Source organism: Nicotiana sylvestris, chromosome 3 (genome assembly GCF_000393655.2).
Source record: "Nicotiana sylvestris chromosome 3, ASM39365v2, whole genome shotgun sequence".
Lineage (NCBI taxonomy): Eukaryota > Viridiplantae > Streptophyta > Magnoliopsida > Solanales > Solanaceae > Nicotiana > Nicotiana sylvestris.
Window position 1 is genome coordinate 160,888,523 of NC_091059.1, and position 15,322 is coordinate 160,903,844.

Genomic DNA, 15,322 nt, shown 5'->3' on the forward strand with positions numbered 1-15,322 from the left:
CCACATCCTTCCGCAACAGATAACATGTCTGTACATCCAAACCACCGGCCGCACTAACGCTGATAAGCGATCAAGAATATTATCCAGGATGCGAAGCCTTTTTCACAAAACACCGATCTCAGGTGACGCTGAAAACAATACCAACTTACTTTAAACATCGAAACCCCTTTCCTACTCATCCGAGCTCGTGACATCCTCATCAACACCAGAATGCAACCATGATCCTCACTTTAAATTCCATACCATTCACTGTACCCAACATGCCAATATACGATAGAACACGTTTTTCATCATAACTCCGGAACCACTAATAGATTAACACTTCATCATATGAAACTTTTCACTTAACTCTCTTCAGGAGAACCATAGCAACACACAGGTGAGTTCTTATAACCGTAGAATATGCAAATCTCTAAGTAGTGGTCTAAGCCACTATAGCCTTTCCGGGACCCGCCTACACATAATAAGCCATAACAGTAGAGTACTTCTGAACCACATCAATTACGGCGGCCGACAAGCCTCATACGTACCGCCACAATTCACTTGCATAACTTGATCACGCTGAAGGAACTGATCACTACCACCAATATGCCAATTCAACTATGGCTAATCAATCTATCTTCTTCCAATTTATCATGATTGCCTTAGAAACAATAGTAACTCCATTTAACACTTACCACACTCTATCCGCACTTATCCCGGGTGACCTTGAATCACGAGACCATGATGTCTCAAATCCCACAGACCATTTCATATTCCCCAAAAGCTGCACTGCAAGTCAAACATCATAGAACATTCTGGGCCTCTTCTCATAAGCTGCTACAAAAGCTTGATTCTTAACCGTACCTACAGGCTCAAAATGATTAGGCATCACACTTTACCCCTTTGAATCCACTAATATCGTTGTTGAGAGCCACCTGCTCTGACTCGCCCTCGAATATAATCAACTCTATGAATCTTCCATCACATGAATACCCTCTCGGTGAAGCACCCTGCAGAATCACTCCCCTTTAAATCTTCTTCTCTACAAGGCATAAATCCTGAATCCTTCCCCAAGTCTGAACATGAGCCAATAAGGCTAACCACATCATACCTTTAACAATTCCTTTGCTCAAATTACCACCTATATTCTTTTTCCATAGCTAAAATAACCCGCCAACATGCTAATAATCGAAAACCTCGCAAGTAGTTAACCATGCAACCCAATCATAGGTGGTAGGACTCTCCCACTTAGCTCGAAGCTTCTGTTACACAACTCTAAAATTCACCAGGATTCTTAACCTCTTATGACATAGCCTTGCGCAATCAACCGCTGAAATTCTGGGAATCTTTCTATAAAACCCTTTTTTATACTCTGAATCATCAACCACATTCGCACGACCGATCTCTTCGCTGTATAACCAATAGATTTCTTCGCAGAAGCCTCGCCAACCATGCGACGGCCAACCTACTCACAGGGAATAACCCATATGTGGAAATCACTTCCCGACATCTCCCAACACTACTGCACGGGGTACAATCACTACAACATTAATAACCCATCTTGAGTCCGAGCTCACTCTCTAGCTGCACAAGTCCATTCACCCCTCGTGGACATCAATTAAACGTGTGGCAACATCCTTCCAATTCAAAGTTATGCTGCATCCTTCTTCATTTCAAGCAGCTCCTTCCCGTTATATCAAATCTTCTGCCGCGTAATGGCCTATGCTTCAAATTAACTCCGTAGGCCCCGATCACCAATCACTAAAATTCCCATGTCACTCCAAACTCTCCTTGAGGTGCATAGTCATCCTACCACAATGCCCATATCCAACTCCACCACTCTCCCACTTTGGCGGAACTCATCCCTTTAATCGACTACTCGACCTTTGCTTCTTATACTTGGTCTTCTAGAAATTTTAGCCACTGCCTGACACTTCCCACATGACTTTCCTCATCCTTTGCTGCTCAGTTGTTGCCTTAAATAAAATATATATTTGTAGCACTTGAACCCACAATCGCTACTAACTTCAAACCTTTCTGAAGATCATCTTTCGCGAGCCGTCAATATTAGAAACACCGATTCGATCTGAACCACCGCACCCCACGATATCTAACAATCATTTCTCCAATATTATTTCACAACGTCCTACCCCAAGGCGAATTGCAGAAAACCATAACACCGGAGAACTTAACACATACAATTGAGGACGACGACACTACATCGCAGATGAAAATTCCACCACGCTCGAAAATACCAAGTCTCGTTACCTCCTATACCCAAATCTGGCCATTCATAGGCCAATTGCTTTTCCCCTGCTGGGAATAAAATACCGAATCTCTAGACCATGCACTGAGTAAACCTTCCTTCAAGTCATTCACTGCCCCGACAAGTAGGCAAACATCCTACCATCATATCAATACTGTGGAACAATCGTTCATAAGCATCATGACAACTTGTGCCTAGCCTCAGAGCTCTCAGAAGTACCGTTACTGGCTGAAATAATAGAATATCCTTCCACAAGGCAACGATATTAGCTCAAACAACCGTGCAGGGAGAAACATCCTACACTACATTCATAGTACTATTACAATCCTTAAATTCTCGATTTGACCGGCGCTTTGCGTCGTGTAAAATTGAATATGAAGGAAACAAGGGAATAAGCCTCAAGGAATCAAATCGCACGATAAGGAATCAAGAAGGGAAGTACTCCTAACAGTCCTGTAGCCTCCCGAGGATAAGTACAAACATCTCTGTACCGATCCGCGAGACTCTACTAGACTTGCTCATGACTCGTGAGACCTAAGGGAACCTAGGGCTCTGATACCATGTTGTCACTACCCAAAATTCACTAAGGGTCGTGATGGCGCCGGACACTGCTGTCAGGCAAGCCAACCAAAATACTTAACTAAATTCTCATTTTAGATACCTCCGAAATCACTTCTTTTATAAGTTTAAACAATGCATAGTAAATTCCTCTGAATAAATAATGAAATATTTAACAACTTTTAAAATTTCTGAATAAACCCATAGACATGCCAGGACCCGGTGTCACGCATGAGCAATTTCTAAGAAATAATGTAATACAACAACTGTTCGGAATACAATATTGGATAGAAAATAAATACAGTAATCTGAAAGAGACTTGCTCGTTGCGGGTCATCTCGGAAATGCAGCTCACCTAAGTCTCCGTATCAACCATGCTGCTACGCTCACTAGGCCACTAGAGATGCATGTGCCTGTTCAACAAAGATGCACAGAAGTGTAGTATGAGTACGAAAACAACGTGTACCCAATGAGTATCCCGTCTAATCTTGAAGAAGTAGAGATAAGAGGTCGACTTCGACACTTACTAGTGGTCCAATAATGATATATTATTAAAGCGAATAATCATGGATTTATTAAGAATGATAGTAATTTCAAATAAGTCACGAACAGGTAAAAGTTCTTTTTCATATTAAAGGTCTTCGGATTCATAATCCATTATATTTCAATTATCTCAAGTCGGGGAGAGCAAATATCAATATCAACCAATCTCAAGGCAAGCAATATAAGCATGCGCAAATCATGCCGAGGTCGTATGGCCCGATCCAACAATATTTAATCTGTGCACTACCGAGGGTCGAACGGCACGAGCCATAGATGCATCTATTACCCCGCTCGCAAATCATACATGCGACGTGGTCAAATATAAATACACACAACATTCAGTCAATCAAGAATTCATCAAGGAACAATTATCCAAGGAAAAGCCAATTCTCTTTTAACAATTCAAGAAGATGAAGTTTAATCTTTTTAGAAATTTATTTACTAATTTGATGTGATTTAAGCAAATCAAATTGTCAACAAGATTACTAATATTCTAAGTATAGCATGCTTTTGGGTCCTAGACTACCCAGACTTAAACATAATAGTAGCTACGCACGGACTCTCGTCACCTCGTGCGTACGTAGAACCCACAAATAGGAGCACATAACCAATTAACTCGCCTATGGGGACAATTCCCTCTTACAAGGTTAGAAAGGAGACTCACCTCGCTCTGAAGATCCATAACCGGCATTCCACTCCCTTCCGAAGACTCGAATCGATGCACAATTCTCCAAAACTAGCCAATAATTATGCAAATCCATTAATATGTGTTCAATTACTCACTACAATCCAATTCGTAGCAATTCCTAACCCCGATCGAAAAGTTGACAAAATTTCCCTCAGGCCCATATGCTCGGATTCCTAAATTTTTCGAAGATAAAGTTTACCCATAATCTCACGAACCCAAATATATGATTTGCTCTCAATTTAATGCCCGAAATTGTGGTCAAAATTTAAGAATATCAAATTTCTAGGTTTTCCTCAAAAACCTCAAATTTCTACCAATTTTCATGCTCAAATCCGTACATAATCAATGTATTTAACTCAAGATTTGGTGGGGATAGCTTATCTTATCATTGATGATGAAAATCCTCTCTTGAAACCTTCTAAGAATCGACCAAGCCAATAAAATATGAGAGGAAATGGCCAAAACCTCGATTTTAAAATATCTACTGCCTCCAGCACTTTCCGCACCTTCGGTCCCTTGACCGCTTCTGCGGTCCCACAGGTGCGAGCCACTCTACCACTTCTGCGGTTTCCTCCAGGCTCCCCTTTTCCCGCTTCTGCGCCTTGTCAACCGCAGGTGCGGTCCCGCTTCTGCGCCCTGTCAACCGCAGGTGTGGTCCCGCTTCTGCGGCATCCTGACCGCATTTGCGGTCTCTTCGTTCCTGACCCAAAACCGCATCTGCCCCCTCCTAGCCACTTCTTCGGCACTGCACCTGCGGCCAAACCCTGGCAGGTGTGGTTACACCAGATACCAGCAACTTCAGCCTTTCCAAATCCCATTTTCGATCCGTTAACTACCCGGAATCTTCCCGAGGCCCTCGGGACCCCAACCAATCACACCAACCAGTCCCAAAACATATTACGGACTCGCTCGAGGCCTCAAATTATGTCAAACAATGCTAAAATCTCGAATCGACCTCCAATCCAAGCTTTATGAATTTTAGAATTTCAAACATCTACTTTCGGTGTTTAAACCTATCAAATCAAGTTCGATTGACCCCAAATTTTGCACACAAATCATATTTGACATTACGGACCTACTCCAACTTCCAGAATCGGATTCCGACCCCAATATCAAAGAGTCCACTTTCGGTCAAACTTCTCAAAAACCTTCAAGTTCTATCTTTAGCCAAATGACTTCAAAATGACCCAAGGACCTCCGAATTTACTTCTGATCGCGCTTCCAACACCAGAATCACCATACAGAGCTACTCCCATACTCGGAATCCCAAACGGATATCGATAACACTGAAATGCACTTCAAGCCCAAACTTATGAAATTTCTTCCAAAATACTAACTTCCACAATAGGCGCCAAAACGCTCCCAGGGTCATCCAAAACCCAATTCGGGCATACGTCCAAGTCCGAAATCATCGTACAAACTTGCTGGAACCTTTAGATCCAAATTCTGAGGTCGTTTACTCTGAAATCCAATTCTAGTTAATTCTTCTAACTTAAAGCTTCCGAAATGAGAATTTGCTTTCCAAATCAACTCTGAACTTCCCGAAATTCAATTCCGACCATGTGTACAAGTCATAATACCTGAAATGAAGCTGCTTGTGGCCTCAGACTGCTGAACGACGCGCTAGAGCTCAAAACAATAGATCGGGTGGTTATAATAAATAAGAGCCAACTTTTCTCGATTCGGGATTTTAAACCGGTGACTTGGGACACCATAAATTATCCCAAGTGGCGACTCTGAATTTAAATAATTAATCACATTTCGATTATTGTCACTTTAATTAGAAAAACTCCCCTATACCCCTTTCCAGGGGTAGGAAAAAGGAGGTGTGACAAAATGATAGAAATAATGACTTTTTGTATGTAAATCACATTTTAATCCGTCATACCTCCAAAAAAAAGTCATCTAAACGATCCTGAAATCGTCGAAATATGATGTGATTCACTATAGCAGTGAATTCTTCTTAACTTATCATTTTCGATTATCGTACCAAATTTTAGGTCATTCGGAGATCGTAAAATTCATAATCGTCAAAAACTAGATCAAATTCGAATAAATTGTTTTTGGCATATTTAGGATTAAATTCATGTGATTTGCATTCTTGCTATATATCATATCAAGTTAAATTATTATGTTTCAGATTTAACAAAAATATAACTGATATATAAAGAATAAATTTTCATATTTATAACAAATTCAATTTAATAAACTACTTGGAAACCAATCTATACGACCTCAAAATACCAAAAAACAGCATGATTCACTTCAAAGCAGTGAGTTTTTCTCACTAAATCATTTTTGATGAACCTGCCAAGTTTCAGGTCAATCGGAGTTTGTCAAATTCATGACTACCAGCCTGTAACCAAACTCGGAAAATAACCGTTTAAATCAATTTTATGAATTAAAATAAATATGATATTGATTTACATTCTCCTTATAATTATACTATGAGCTCAAGGTATATATATTATGTTCTTCCTATTTCTAGGATACATAATATCTCCTTTTGCAATAAATTATCCTTTTATTAAATACACAAGAATCTAAGATATTATATTTTCTCCCGTCCGGCCAAAACCCCAATATCTCTTCTCACGAGTGGAGTTGGTCTCACTAGTACCCAAAGATAAAACTCTTTTTCTAGTTAAGAACCTGCACCACTAATTTAGATTTATCAAGAATAATTTTTACATGGTACATAAAGCAGACTATTTTGTGGATCCTACTTGTTAATCATAATCCAATCCATGAATAGACATAATTTCACATGTACAAATTTATTAAGAATTTTTCATGAGTTCAAATAAACAAATCACTTTAGTAGTAACTATTTATTACTCATAAAATACTCAATTTATGAGTGAAGATACATGTAGCTCATAAAATTATTTTATGATAGATTATGGACCACATCTTAAAAGCCATGCCAATAATATAAAACTCATACAAAATAATGTCATGCTTCTATAACGACCCGACCGATCTTTCATGAGTTATAGCCCCATTTTCCCCATTTCTGTTTCCTTTTGTGCTCTTCAGCTGTATTTTATCATATCGCGTTAGTTGGCTCGGGTTCAGAGCGAGTTTTGGAGTAATTTGAGACACTTAGTCACTTTTGTGAAGGCTTAAGTTGGGAAAGTTAACCGGGTGTTGACTTATGAGTAAATGACCTCAGACTGGAATATTAATAGTTCCTTTAGCTCCGTTATGTGATTTTAGACTTTCAAGCGCGTCTGGAATGTGATTTGGAGGTTCGGGGTAGAATTAGGCGTGAATTGGAGAAATTAGAAATTTGACGACTTTGACCGGCAGCGGAAAATTTGATATCGGGGTCGGAATGGAATTTCGAAAGTTGGAGTAGGTTTGTATTGTCATTTGTGACTTGTGTACAAAATTTCAGGTCATATGAACGTGATTTGATAGGTTTCGGTATCTTTTGCGGAATTTGGAAATTTAGAAGTTCTTAGGCTTGAATCCGCGTGTAATTTGGTGTTTTGATGTTTTTTTGAGTGATTTGAAGGTTCGACTAAGTTCGAATGATGTTGTGGGATGTGTTGGTACATTTGGTTGAGGTCCCAAGGGCCTCGGGTGAGTTTCAAGTGGTTATCAGATCACTATTTGGCTTTGAAAGTTGGAAATATCGAATATCTGGTGTTGGAAAGTTGCAGGTGTCGGATCTTGGGAGTGCGACCGTGGAGGAAATTTCATGGACTACGATGGTACTATGCCACCGCGACGGGATTTCACGGTCAGCGGTGAGGATTGTGCGACCGCAGTGAATTTTATACGGACCGCGGTTGCTAATATCTCAGGACCCATGACCGCAGTAGAATTTCGCGAAATGCGGTGGGGAGTGTGCAGTCGAAGTGAGAAATATGCAAAACGCGGAATGGAATTTCAGATAGCACTATAGAAGTGAGGTTTAGGGTTTTATTTCACATTTTGGACTTTGGGAGCTCGGTTTGAGGCGAATTTTTGGGAGTTTTCATGAAAATCTTTGGGGTAAGTAATTCTAACTCGGTTTTGGATAATAATCATGAATATATCGTTGATTTCATAATTTGTTTAGTAATTTGGGATGGAATTTGGGGAAAATTTGTAGAGTTTCCTAAAATGATTTTTTGGAATTTGGAATCCAATTCGAAGTTGGATTTGAGTGAAACTAGTTCGGTTAATCTCGTAATCGAGTGGGTTGTCAGATTTTGTGACTTTGGTCGGATTTCAAGACATGGGCCCAGGGCCCGAATTTTGAGTTGACCTTTTGACTTTTGTCCTAAAGTTTAGCATTTTCTTATGGGATTGATTCCTTTAGCTCATGTTGATTATATCGAATTGTTTATGGCTAGATTCAGAGCATCTAGAGGTCGATTTGAGGGGAAAAGGCATCACAAAGTAGGATTTGGCTTGATTGAGGTAAGTAACATTTCAAATTTGGTTCAGAGGGTTCGAAACCTCGAACTACATCTCATGTGATTAGTATTGAGGTGACGCACATGCCAAGTGACGGGCGTGCGAGCGTAGCAGGGTTATATAGCATGTGCATTGGCATGTAGATGTAGCAGGGTTATATTCCTTTACTATGTTCATATCTGCTCTGTTTCACAATTTTGAGTTGTCTATTTAACTAAACACATGCCTACATTTCTGTATGTTATTTCTATTACTACTGATGAGGTTGAGTTCGTCACTACCTCTCAGTCCATAGTTTGGACTCATTACTTATTGAGTTGGTGTACTCACGTTACCCCCTACACCTTGTGTACAGATCTAGATACTTTCGGTCCTAGTGGCAGTCATTGATCAAGGTTGCAGGCTTTGGAGATTGTTGAGGTATATGCATGGCGTTCGCATGCCTTAACCCTCCTCCTCTATTCTAGATGTGTTTTAGATGTATTCAGTAAACATTGTAGTACACTATGCTATTTCTCTGGATGCTCATGTACTGCGTGAAACCCTGGTTTTGGGCTGGTTGAATTCGTATTATGAATTTTGCCTTATGTTTTAAATTGTTTATTTTAAACGATAAAAGTATTCCACAAAGGTATCCAACTTTAGTATTGCAATTTTGTATTACGTTGAGTCGAGGCTGGCCTAGTTGCATGATAGGTGCCATCACAACGGGTTGAGTTTTGGGTTGTGACAAGTTGGTATTAGAGCCTAGGTTACATAGGTCTCACGAGTCATGAGCGAGTTTAGTAGAGTCTTGCGGATCGGTGCGGAGACGTTTGTGCTTATCTTCGAGAGGCTGCAGAACCTTTAGGAAAACTTCACATCCTTTAATTCTTGTCGTGCAAATCTGTTAATTCTGGTAACTAAACTTTTGTTATTCTATTCTCTCACAATTGGTGAGGACACGTGCTACCGGTCAAGACGGACGGTCGCCAGTACCACCAATTGGGGTTGGGAGAGGCTAAGGTCGCGATCGCAGTCGAGGCTGTGGTATGGGCAGAGGCATAGCCTGCACAACAGCTAGGGCGTCACCTGTAGAACCACCAGCCGCCCCAATTCATGATCATGTCCTAGTTGTGGATGCTCCAGCGGGACCAGCTTAGGCACCGACTATACCTATTATTATCCCGAGTCTTCAGGAGACCTTAGCTCAGATTTTGACCGTGTGCACCAGTCTTGCTCAGGCGATCGTTGTTTCTATTACAATAGCTACTTTCTAGGCAGGGGAGGCACTCAAACTCCCGCCGCCCATACACCCGAGTAGGTTGTTCAGGGGCTTCAGACACAGGGGTGTCACCAGCCCAGCCGGTTGCACCTGCACAGGACTATTTGGTTTCAGTCATGCCTAATGATGAGCAGCGTAGATTGGAGAGGTTTGGTAGATTTCAGCCTCCAACTTTCAGTGGTAGAGAGGGAGAGGATGCCTAGGGTTTCTTGGACAAGTGTCAGAGGATTCTCCGTACAATAGGTATTCTAGAGACAAGTGGGGTCTCATTCACTACATTTCAGTTCTTTGGAGCTGCCTTTACTTGGTGGGAGGATTATGAGAGGCATAGGGCTGTTGGTGCAGCGCCCCTTACCTGGCAGCAGTTCTCCGTTCTCTTCCTGTAGAAGTATGTGCCGCAGTCGTGCAGAGAGGAGTTGCACATACAGTTCGAGCAATTGTGTCAGGACGATATGACTGTGACATAGCATGAGATGAGGTTCTCTAAGTTAGACTGTAATATTGTTTGGTTGGTTCCTACAAACAGGGAGAGGACCAGGAGGTTCGTGGATGGCCTCGGATATTAGCTACGAATTCTTATGACCAGAGAGAGGGTGTCTGGTGCTTATTTTGAGGAGGTGGTTGACATTGCTCGAGAGATAAAGTCAGTTTACTGTCAAGAGCGGTTAGCTGAGATTTATATCTGAGAGATTGTTCGCCTGCACGGTGTCCCAGTTTCCATCATTTCAGATAGAGGTACTCGGTTTACATCGCAGTTTTGGAGGGCCATACAACGAGAGTTGGGTACTCAGGTTAAGTTGAGCACAAATTTTCACCCTCAGACGGACGGGGTAGTTCGAGCATAATATTCAGATATTGGAGGACATGTTACACACTTGTGTCATCAATTTTGAGGGTTCATGGGAACAGTTTCTATCGCTCGCCGAGTTTGCTTACAACAACAGTTATTAGTCAAGTATTTAAATGGATCCATATGAGGTTTTATATGGGAGACGGTGTAGATCTCCAGTAGGTTGGTTTGAGTTGGAAGAGGCTAGGCTTTTGGGTACAGACTTGGTTCAGGATGCTTTAGACAAGGTAAAAGTGATTCAGGAGTGGCTTCGTACAACTCAGTCGAGACATAAGAGTTATGCTGATAGAAAGGTTCTGGATGTGTCTTATATGGTTGGGGAGAAGGTTCTGCTGAAGGTTTCACCCATGAAGGGTGTTATAAGATTTGGGAAGAGGCACAAGTTGAGCCCTCGAATCATTGGGCCTTTTGAGGTGCTTCGGAGGATTGGGGAGGTGGCTTATAAGCTTGCTTTGCAACCTAGCTTGTCGGGGGTGCATCCAGTATTTCATGTTTCTATGCTCTAGAAGTATATCGGTGATCCGTATCATGTTTTGGATTTCAGCACGATTAAGTTGGATGGTGATTTGACGTATGATGTGGAGCCGGTGGCTATTTTGGAGCGGCAGGTCCGAAAGTTGAGAACAAAGGATATAGCTTCAGTGAAAGTGAAGTGGAGAGGTTGGCCCGTGGAGGAGGCTACCTGGGAGACCAAGAGGGAGATGTAGAGAAAATATCTACACCTATTTGAGGCTTTAGGTATGTGTCTAGACTTGTTCGAGGACGAATGTTTGTTTAAGAAGGGGAGGATGTAATGACCCGGCCGGTTTTTTCATGAGTTATAGCCCTGTTTTAGCCATTTCTATTTCCTTATGTGCTCTTCAGCTGTATTTTATCGTATCTCATTAGTTGGCTCGGGTTCGGAGTGGGTTTTGGAGTAAATTGAGACACTTAGTCACTTTTGAGAAGGCTTAAGTTGGGAAAGTTGACCGAATGTTGACTTATGAGTAAACGACCTTGGATTGGAATTTTGATAGGTTCGTTAGCTCCGCTAGGTAATTTTGGACTTAGGAGCATTTTCGGGATGTGATTTGGAGGTTCGGGGTAGAATTAGGCGTGAATTGGCGAAATTGGAAATATGACGACTTTGACTGGCAATGGAAAATTTGATATCCGGGTCAAAATGGAATTCCGGAAGTTGGAGTAGGTTCAACTTCTCATTTGTGACTTGTGTGCAAAATTTCAGGTCATATGGAAGTGATTTGATAGGTTTCGGCATTGTTTGCGGAATTTGGAAATTTAGAAGTTCTTAGGCTTGAATCAGCATGTAATTTGGTATTTTGATGTTGTTTTGAGTGATTCGAAGGTTCGACTAAGTTCGAATGATGTTGTAGGATGTGTTGGTATGTTTGGCCGAGGTCCCGAGGGCCTCAGGTGAGTTTCGGGTGGTTATCAGATCACTATTTGGCTTTAGAAGTTGGAAGTATCTGATATGTGGTGTTGGAAAGTTGCCAGTCTCAGATCTTGGGAGTGCGGCCGTGGAGGAAATTTCGTGGAATGCGATGGTACTATGCGGCCAAGATCGGATTTCGCGGTCAGCGGTGAGGATTGTGCGGCCGTAGTGAATTTTATGCGGACCGCGGTGGGGAGTGTGCGGCCACAGTGAGAAATACGCAGACCATAGAATGGAATTTCAGAGAGCACTATATAAGCGAGGTTCAGGGTTTTATTTCACATTTTGGACTTTGGGAGCTCGATTTGAGGCAAATTTTCGGGAATTGTCAAGAAAATCTTTGGGGTAAGTAATTCTAACTCGATTTTGGCTAATAATCATGAATACATCATCGATTTCATCATTTGATTAGTAATTTGGGATGGAATTTGTGGAAAATTTGTAGTGTTTCCTAAAATGAATCTTTGGAATTTGGAAGCTGATTCGAAGTCGGATTTGAGTGAAACTAGTACGGTTAGTCTCGTAATCGAGTGGGTTGTCGGATTTTGTGACTTTGGTTGGATTTCGAGACATGGGCCCAGGGCCGACTTTTGAGTTGACCTTTTGACTTTTAGCCTAAAGCTTAGCATTTTCTTATGGGATTGATTCATTTAGCTCGTATTGATTATATTGAATTGTTTATGGCTAGATTCGAAGCATCCGGAGGTCGATTTGAGAGGCAAAGGCATCGCGGAGTAGGATTTGGCTTGGTTGAGGTAAGTAACGCTTTCAAACTTTGTTCTGAAGGTTTGAAACCCCGAACTACATGTCATGTGATTAGTATTAAGGTGACGCACATGCCAAGTGACGGGTGTGCATGCAGGCACCATGAGAATTGTGGCATGGTTCACACCATGGCACCGTTTAGTGAGTCTTTCTCATTGATATTCGTGTTTCCATCGTGTGATTAAGTAAATGAGCTGTAAATCAGACTATGTATCTTGTTAGGGCTTTTCGCTGATACTGTTGGGACCTGAGTGGTCCTTTTCTTGTTGTCATCTCACTGATTTCATTGATATCATGTGCTCAGTCATATTCATACATTTCATGTCACTTCTCAGTCTCAGATGTTATTTATTTGCATATCATATCATTGTTCCGGGCTAGTTTCATGTCATTGGTGATCCCGCGGTGAGACTAGAGAGTGATGACTGAGTGAGGCCGAGAGCCTGATTATGAATAACAGTTATTGGGTCGGGCTGCACGCCACAACGATTATAATAATGATTATAATAGCGCTTAGGCTAAAGGAGCCCCTCTGAAGTCTGTAACACACCCACAGTGAGCGCGGTTGATTATAATCAGGGATGGATCTTCCCTTGGTATGGAGATGGATCTTCTCCATGAGGCTGGATTGGCCTGTTTTTCCTCGGTACTGGAGACTGATAATTAGTGATGTATATATTCTGTGATGGATTTTCCCTGGTCCATGTGAGCCATATACAGTACCGAGTGGTTGTGAGGTTATTATCATTATCTGGAGATGGATCTTCTCCATAGGGCTGGATTGCCCTTCCTCAGTATTCAGTGACTGCTGTCAGAGATGTATATATATTCTGGGATGGATCTTCCCTGGGCTGTATGAGCCATATACAGTACTGAGTGGATGAGCACTTGGAATTGTGCGCACATGTGGCACTCAGTATGGTGCATTACATATAGCATGTGCATTGACATGTAGATGTAGCAAGGTTATACTCCTTTACCATGTTCATATTCTGTACGTTATTTCTATTATTCCTGATGAGGTTGAGTTCGTCACTACCTCTCAGTCCATAGTTTGGACTCATTACTTACTGAGTTGGTGTACTCACGTTACCCCCTGCACTTTGTGTACAGATCCAGGTACTTTCGGTTCCAGTGGCAGTCATTGATCGAGGTTGCAGGCTTTGGAGATTGTTGAGGTATATGCATAGCGTTCGCAGGCCTTGACCCTCCTCCTCTATTCTAGATGCGTTTCATATGTATTTAGTAAACATTGTAGTACACTATGCTATTTCTCTAGATGCTCATGTACTGTGTGACACCCTAGTTTTGGGCTGGTTGATTTCATATTATGAATTTTTCCTTATATTTTAAACAGTTTATTTTAAATATTCTGCAAAGATTTCCATCTTTAGTATTGTGGTTTTGGATTACATTGAGTCGAGACTGGCCTAGTTCCACGATATGCGCCATCACGATGGGTTGAGTTTTGGGTCGTGATAGTTTCACTTAATTACAACCTCCAACCAGAGAACAAAATTTTTCATCGAAAATCCAAGACTAGTAATCACGTAGGGCATGAAAACATAAACTAAAATTTGAGAATTTTTTTATGCACAAATATACCAAACACACAAATCATTAGTCATCCAGAATATCAAATAGAGGATTTCACTTTCTTACAAAATAATTATATCAGGTATACCTCGTAAGACCTAGTCAATAAAATCATACATCTCTATTATTGAATTTAATATAACAACATGTCTACTTACTAATAGCCAATGTGTAAACCCATTATATCACCAGTATTTAATCATGGAGACTATGGGGAGTCACTCCCCACCACCATTGAATTAAAAACGAATTAAAATTATTAAGAGATAATTTCTAGAAAATTAAAAAAAAACATCCAAAACACAATCCAAACGACCTCAAAATGCCAAAGAACACCATGATTCACTGTAAATCAGTGGGGGTTTTCTCATCACATCGTTTCCGATGGACCCACCAAATTTTAGCTCAATCAGAGTCCGTCAAGTTCATTGACCTCCAAAAACACCGACAGTTCGGTCAAAATCGAGTTTTGCGTTTTTCTGAGGTTTACCTAAAAAATACAGATCATCTCAATCAAATATCAATAAAAAAACAGATATCTCATGATTAGAAGAATAATCCAAAATTTTGCACAGTTAATTCACAAAACAATAGTGTAGTTTTTTAGAAAACAACATATACATATAATTCAAAAACGCACATAAACATGATATTCTTGTTCCATGAAAAACCTAGTTAACAAATTAGATGTGAATGGGCTCTGATACCAATTGTTGGATTATTATATGCAGCAAAAGTATTCCCAATATCAAAATCACATATAATCTAGACAACTAGTATAACGGGATTTCACAGGTTACCTATTGAAGCGTGAACATGGCTCTTCAGTCACATGAGCCTTCAATTTCACATCGTCTCGTTTAAATCTCCACCACCCCCACGATCATGGTCTCCGAACATTCCACGGTCTTCTACTGTATTACCCAAATAATATCCCAAAATAGTAATTTCGTGTGGGCAAAATTTTC